Source organism: Rhamphochromis longiceps, linkage group LG2, assembly GCF_057381845.1.
Source record: "Rhamphochromis longiceps isolate RC_006_pf linkage group LG2, R_longiceps_female_GT1.1, whole genome shotgun sequence".
NCBI classification, from domain to species: Eukaryota; Metazoa; Chordata; class Actinopteri; order Cichliformes; family Cichlidae; genus Rhamphochromis; species Rhamphochromis longiceps.
The window spans coordinates 16,526,724-16,534,744 of record NC_140558.1 but is presented as its reverse complement, the minus strand read 5'-3'; the positions used below and the strand labels follow the sequence as shown (position 1 = coordinate 16,534,744).

Below are 8,021 nucleotides of genomic sequence, written 5' to 3'. Positions count from 1 at the left end.
CCAGGGTTTGGAGGCCTATCTCCACCCACCACCACTTCCCCTGCCAGTGGCGGACTCCCTCAGGTGTCGGTGCGTTGGTAGTTCTTTGTGTCTGGGGGTGGGCTTCCGGGTACACACCGGCTCACTCCTTGGCGGCCGCTTATCGGGGCCTGGAGCCTGGGGCTCGCTCGGGCCACTTCGGAGGTGGGGTGCCCTCGGCCTCTCGGCCTGGGGCTCGGTCACTCAGGCACAGCTGGCTGCCGGCGGAGCTCACGGGCGCGTCACTGCAACTCCCCCTGGCTTCTGCTTCGCGGCTGCTGAGTGAGCCCTCATCTGGGACTCTCCTCAGCTCTTACTGGGACAGTGGCGCGGCTGCCCCTCTGTTGGTCTTCCTTGGTCTCTTGTGTTCTGGGGGCCTCTGGATGTCTGGAGTTTTGATCTCCTCCATACCTGCTTCATACCCTGGAGGACGGGGCTGTGACTCCCCACACTCCCTAGCAGATCGTTACATGGAGAAACCTTTGGAATGCAAGCATGCTGATCCACACAGGTATGCACACAGGTGTACACACGGGTATTCACAGACGCGAACTACAGCTTCCTTGGCTGCTGCCTCAAAGGACATTGTGCGCTGTCTATCTTGCGTGCTGCACAATATCGTTTATTATTTAGTATCTACTGATATCTACTGCTAGCTAGTTTATTGTGATGGTGCCTTTTTTTTATTATGTTGCTCTTTGTTGTTTGCTTTCTCTTCTGTTTTTTTTTCCATACAGGTGACCCAGGTGGTTTTTTTTTGTTTTTGTTTTTTCTTTCTTCCCCCACTTTCTCACCGTCTCTTCTCCCCTTTGGTTTTCTTTCTCTCCCTCTCTTTCTTTCATTCTTTCTCCCTGTCCTATCCCCCAGTCATGTCTGTCCCGTTTGTAGCAACTGAAAATAAAATAAATTTATAATTATAATAAAGGTCAATCAAATGGACCAATATGGCAAGGCCATGATGATCCACTTGGTAAAATAAATCCGCTTGGCATCTTTCTTAGCCTTAAGACAACAATTCTGATGGCTAAAGATCCAAACGGGACACAAAAAAAGAAAGAAAGAAAAAAAAAGAAGTATGCTTATATCTACTATAACTGAACCAACCTGGTGCTCTTCATTTATGGAGGCTGTTGAGTCTGAATGTTGGATGTTGTGTATCTCATGCTCTCTGGGCTTTGTTGTCCTCAGTCTTTTTGCAGGACCAGAAAACAAAACCAGGAGGCGCGTAAATGTTTCTTCTCCATGATGTTTCTTCAAATGTTTCTTCTGGATGATGATAAGACTGTGACACGGGATGCCACCTTTGGTCTTGTGATGAAGCAAAGCTCAGGAAGAAGTGTGATTAAATGGTACCCACATGTGTGCTGCTGAGAAGGATGTACAGGGGCACCTGCAGCCAAATCCAAGCTTCAGGTTAGTTGTAGTTGCAGAACGCTATAGACTGAGACATCTAAGGCATCAAATGTTTGATTAAACGGATGAAAAAGAGAACTTTCTTCCCCATAATTATCACTTCTTAAAATCTGTAGCAACTTCAAGTCTGTCAGCGTGCTGAGCATGCTCAGAATGTGACAATATATTTTTGTTCAATATTTAATTTCTTTCAGTTGCAATTGTTAAATGAAAATATATATATATATCCTTATAATTTAACAAACTAATTTATCAAAAAAATATATATACATATATCTGTATTAGTTTTAATAAATTAATTTGACACCTGTATTGAAAATACCATATTGTATTCATACAGAATCAGTTTGGTATCATTGTTTGTCTGTTCACTGATTGTTGAAAGTAAGAGCTACTTTGATCTGTTAAGATCTAAAGTATCCAAAGTTGAGCTCTAATGTTTCTTCACCCCTGTGTGTGTGATATGTGATTTCCTACATGCTGGCAGAGCAGAGCAGCAGTTTGTGCTCACAGATGGTGACGGTGTGGAGAGACGGTGGTGTTACGTGATGGACAAGTGAGGTCTCGGAAGACGCAGACTGGTCTGCAGTTTATCAAGTGGTTGTACCTACTGCTTATCGTACCCAGGTACTGTCCTTAGCACATGACCATCCATGGTCAGGACATTTGGGGGTTAATAAAACATACCCCAGAATTCTGAAACATTTCTTCTGGCCCGGACTGAAATCTGATGTTGTTCAATACTGCCGTACTTGCCATGTATGCCAAATGACCGGCAAGCCAAACCAAGTAATCCCCCCAGCTCCTCTCTGTCCTATCCCAGTAGTAGAGGAGCCATTTCAAAAAGTGATTGTTGACTGTGTGGGGCCTCTACCTAAAGCTAAAACTGGAAACCAGTTTCTGTTGACTGTCATGTGCGTTTCAACCAGGTTTCCCGAGGCAATCCCACTACGGAGAATAACAGCTCAGATTGTTATCAAAGCACTGTTGAGATTCTTTTCAACCTTTGGTCTGCCTAAGGCTGTGCAAACATACCAAGGCACTAACTTTAAGTCTAGAGTGTTTGCCCAAACCCTGAAAACATTAGGCATTGAACACATAACCTCGAGTTCTTACCATCCTGAAAGTCAGGGGGCACTAGAGAGGTTTCATCAGACTTTGAAGTCTATGTTAAGGAAACACTGTTATAGTTCCCAACAGGACTGGGATGAAAGTGTTCCACTTGTTTTATTTGCCTGTCGGGAAGCAACCCAAGAATCTCCGGGATTTAGTCCCAGTGAACTTGTGTTTGGGCGTGAGATGAGGGGTCCTTTGAAGGTTTTTAAAGAAAGGCTAGCTACACCGGTTGACAACGCCAAAAGCCTTCCAGAGTACGTCAAGACACTAAATGACAGGTTGAAGAGGGCTTATTCCTTAACCAGGAAAGTATTAGCCACGTCACAAGCGAAAATGAAGAGACACTTTGATCAGCGGGCTGTTGACCGTTCATTTCTGCCAGGTGACAGAGTGCTCCTTCTCCTTCCGGTGCCCGGCTCCTCTCTCTCCGTTAGGTTCTCTGGTCCTTATGTTGTAGAGAGAAAACTCAGCAAGACTAACTACATTATTCAGACCCCAGATCGCAGACGTCCCACTCGGGTGTGTCATGTCAACATGATGAAGCTGTACAACTCTCGTGAACCTTCAGCTGTACCATCTGTGGCTACGTTTCCGATGGCTTCGGTGACCAAGGTGGAGATTACTCCAGATGAAGATGGGTTGGTGTTACGGGGTGCTGAGCCTCAAAGTGCTCGACTAGGTAATTCTGTGATATTGTCGACCCTAACACAATACCTGTCCCACCTTCCTGCTGAACAGAGTAATGATATTATAACACTCATATCGGGATTTCCATCTCTGTTCAGTGATATCCCGTCTCAAACCACTGTCATAAAACATGATGTGGTGCTGACTAACCCTACACCAATCAAACAGCGCGCTTATCGGGTTAGTCCTGCAAAGAGGGAGATCATAAAACAGGAAGTTGAGTATCTTCTTCAGAATGGATTTGCAGTGCCAAGCTCCAGCTCTTGGAGTTCACCATGTCTCTTAGACACAAAAAAAGATGGAAGCCCAAGATTCTGTACCGACTTCCGAAAGGTGAACTCTGTCACTGTACCAGATGCACATCCCTTACCTCTTATCGATGACTGCATTGATGAAATTGGGCCTGCAAAATACATCACTAAACTCGATATGTTAAAAGGGTATTGGCAAGTGCCTTTGACACAGCAAGCATCTGACATTTCAGCTTTTGTCACTCCTGACCACTTTCTGCAGTATACGGTTATGCCTTTTGGCATGTGCAATGCCCCTGCAACATTTCAGAGACTGGTTAATAAAGTGTTGGGAAACATCCCCAACTGCAGAGCCTACTTGGATGACATCGCTGTGTATAGCAGTGACTGGTCAACCCACATGGCTACATTGAAAGAAGTCTTCATAAGCCTAGAAAATGCATCTCTCACTTTGAACCTTGCCAAATGTGATTTTGCTAGAGGCAGTGTCCTCTACCTTGGCCAGCAAGTTGGTCTAGGAAAAGTGCGCCCTGCAGATGCCAAAGTCACTGCGATTAGGGAGTTCCCCCAACCAACCACCAGGAGAGAACTGCGGCGGTTCCTTGGGATGACAGGATACTACCGACGATTTTGTAAGAATTTCTCTTCTGTTGCTGCCCCCCTCACTGACTTAACCAGCCCCTCAAAGCTGTTTATTTGGTCTGAGAGTTGCCAGCAGGCTTTCGAAAGCCTTAAGGGCTTACTTTGTTGCACCCCTGTTTTGTCTGCTCCTAACTTCTTACCATTCAAACTGGAAATAGATGCCAGCGCAGTTGGGGCGGGAGCGGTGCTTCTCCAGGAGGATACCCAGGGCATTGACCATCCTGTAAGTTACTTCTCTCGGAAGTTTGACAAACACCAGCTCAGGTATTCTACCATTGAAAAGGAGACCCTTGCTTTGTTGTGGGCCTTGCAACATTTTGAAGTCCATACAGAGTCAGGTCAGAGGTCAGTCCAAGTATTCACAGATCACAACCCTTTAGTTTTCCTCTCCAAGATGTATAATCACAACCAGCGGCTTATGCGTTGGTCACTGATTATTCAGAATTATACCCTCAATATCCATCACAAAAAAGGTTCAGAAAACATTGTAGCAGACGCACTCTCCCGTGCTGTTTAAAGAGGTCACCAAACCCTGAGTTTGGTTTTTGAAGGGTGGGGGTGTTACGTGCCAAGGGGTGTGGCTTTGCTTTTGTGCTCTGTTTTGTGTTCTGTTTATCTTTCAGGCGTCAGGTCTCCTCTGATTGGCCAGTTCGAAGTTGATTGGCAGGTGTCTATTGGCTGGTCTGGGCTCACACTCCAAGGAACACTACAAATGAGCCGCTCCCTGGCCAGCTGGGGCTGCTGGCTTCTGCTTTGACAAACATTTGCGAACAGGCTTCTTTATGTTGTGTGTGGTGGGAGGCTGGACAGGTAAGCCGGGGTACCCTATACATTGGTTGTAGAATTTACTCTGTTAGTCACACTAGGTTATGCGGTTGTTGCCACCCTTGTATGTTTTCACTGACTTTTATCGAGTAGCTAGGTAGGCCTTTTGTTTTGCACTTTTCTTTCCGTTAGGCTAGGCCCCGGAAGCTACCGACCTCTTTTTGTTTTATTACTTTCTTTGATTTGGATCAACCGCCCAGTCCTCCTCCCCCCCCACCTCTTCTCTGTTGTTAAGATTGACTGTCCAACCATTAAATTCTGCCTGATACCTAACTGCTCTGTGGTCTTCCTCCTTCATTGATTGTGGTTGTCCAGTGTTGCTGTCCCCTGCCTGCCTTTGCCCCCGCCGTGGTGGGGGGACGTAACAGTGGTGTTTCCTCAGAAGAACCAGCAGAGTCACAAAGGACACCAGTCCATCTCACCACCTTGACTTGCTGACTGATGTTCGTCTGCACTGCACATAGGAAATCAACTGACTGAGGTTTGTCCAGTGACGTGTTATGAAATGTATATTTGTTTTATGCTTACAGATGTTTTTCTTGACAGGGGCTCTGCAGAGGTTAGACAAAGCAGAGAAAACATGTGCTTTACATTTTACTGGGATATTTGTTGCCTGATGTTCAGCAGGAATGGAGAAATAGAATCAAAGGGAGATCTTTTTCCTGTTTTTGTAATGATGTAAGTAAATCTTCAATATCATTTATTTGCTTGGTTATATTAGGAGTGTTTCTGAGTGAGGGAGAGAGGAGTCATCATCCAGGTAAAGTGACGTAGATCAGTGGACACACTTGTCTCCCCTTTAAAGGAGACAATCCAAGTCATCCTTAAATGTTAGTGCTTTCAAATACACAAACATTTTTAAAGGACAAAAATGAACATCCAACTTTGACTGTAATACAAAATAAATCTTTGCATGTGTGTTTTCAAACTCTCAGATGGGCAGCATATCAGTCTTGGACTGTCTAACCTGCCGGAGCAGCACTGAATGACCACCACACATGAGCATGTTCCTGCAACATTCAGCAGCTTTGTTCATCTGTGTGCTTCTGCTTTTGGTAAGTAGAGTTACCCAACTCCAGTAACTCTAAACACATCCATCCATTTCTAATGGCCTGGTTACTTCCTGTCAGTTACTTTAGAAACCATGTGGTCACCTGACCTAACACTGTTTCTTCTTCTTCCCCTTAATGCTCAAGTGTCAAATGTCAAACAGCTGGAGAGGAAACTACACCAGTGTACTGGGATGTTTAACCAACACGTGCCAGATGCTGTTCCTTCATGGTGACATCACCAGAGACAGCCCCACCCACCTCAGGACCTCGCCATTGATCATGATCATGATAACAGCGAGCGGAACTAAGACTGTAAAAATCCATGACCAGAATGTTTAGATGCTTTCTAATTATTAATGAATACTGAGTTTTTGTCTCTTTTTTTTTTTTTTTTTTTTTCCCTCATTTGTTACTAACAAAGTTCACCAAACTCACACAGTTTACATTCTGTATGTTTCCATCTTTACCAGCCACACTATAACTGCATTTAAGAAAATTATCCTTAGAAATCGTTTTTCTCTTTTGTAATTGTGATAATTCAGTGAATATACTGTGCTGCTTCCTTTTATTGCGTCACACATTGCTTTATGTTTTTCAGTGTCCAGTTATTTTTTACTGCTGTTTGAATTCTCTGTATGTTTGACCCTGTAGACTGTTTGATGGACTGCTTGTCTTCCTGTTTGTAACTGCCGCCTGTTTTTTAATAAAGATTTGGATTTCTGACTTCAACACAGCCTCTGCGTGTCCTCCCTTTGTGTCCTCTTCCTCTGTGAATGTGTTGCATGTGTCACAGATTCATTTTATTAACAGCTTTCCCACAGTGAGTTGCATCAGCTTTCATTCACAGCACATTGCAGAAGGATTCAGATTAATACAGTGATCTTACAGTCAGAATTATCCTGACAGAGTGCCACTGTAAATGATCTTTCATCAGATAAATTTCAAAGTTCAGTATTTCAAAGCAGGAGTTATGAAGAATTATATTGGAATCAGGACTGTAACAATATGTACTTACAAAGTCAAAGTTTTTTTAATTATGCTAGAATATTGGAAGACAATCAACTTTTAGTGTTTTCCGCATATTAATTATTCTGAAATAGAGACGGTGACCCTAACTGTACAGAAGCACTAAACAACTGACGATCTAACAGACATCATTGGCCTGAGCCGTCATGCACAGTGAGTCTGATCCTTTGCTGTGAGAGTCTGACAAGCATGTTTCTGGTCAGTTTGGAAGAAATAATATCACAATGTTGACCTTTTTTTTTTTTTAAATATTCCTTCTCTTTTACAACATAAACTGTGATCAAAGCTACTTATGTTCACAGCATGTAATAATAGTGACAGTCCAGGGCATTGTGGTCTGTTGAGCTAGGGTTAGGGTTAGCAATTTAGACATATGTAATCAATATTACTCTTGCTGGATATAACAAACACCTAGGAATTTGTATTATAATTTCATTTTCATGAAATATTCATATTCAGTATTGGTCCTTTTATATTATAACCACGTATCCACCCAGGCTCATGGTGGGGCAGGGCTCTGTCCTGGGATGCTTGAGTAAAAGGTAATGTACACCCTGACCAGGTATCCAGTCTGTCAGAATTGTTTTCAATATTTGGTTCAAAAACATGAGTGAAAACAAAAATCCAACTAGGGTTCTTGCATATGATGAATGAAGTCGGTCTTTGACTGTATTGTCCAGCTGATCCATCAAACCCCCAGCAGGTAAACCTTATTCATGACATAACACCGGAACAATGTAAAAAATTAAACAGCAACAGTCTAAATATAAAGTGCATTCTAAACTCCTCTTCAATAAATCATATGCAAAGAGTCTTTCGGGACTGTAAAACGTGAACTACAGAACCCAGAGTCTTCATCATTAAATCTCTGGTTGCTTCATTTTTCTATCCTATATCAGATACTTTAAAGGTTAGGTTAGGTAAACTTGCATTCTCATGGTGAGGCAAAGTGCTTTATGTGTGTGTGTGCGTGCCATGAACGGCTATAAAA

General features: G+C 43.4%; 1 long non-coding RNA gene across 1 annotated transcript; it reads left to right on the top strand.

Annotated features, from left to right (window-relative positions):
* The first annotated feature begins 4,833 nt into the window (after positions 1-4,833).
* Positions 4,834-6,720, top strand: LOC146677106 (uncharacterized). Its single transcript, XR_014907474.1, has 5 exons — positions 4,834-4,937; positions 5,268-5,433; positions 5,674-5,782; positions 5,888-6,007; positions 6,149-6,720. It is a non-coding gene; the product is annotated as an uncharacterized LOC146677106 (long non-coding RNA).
* Positions 6,721-8,021: the final 1,301 nt, after the last annotated feature.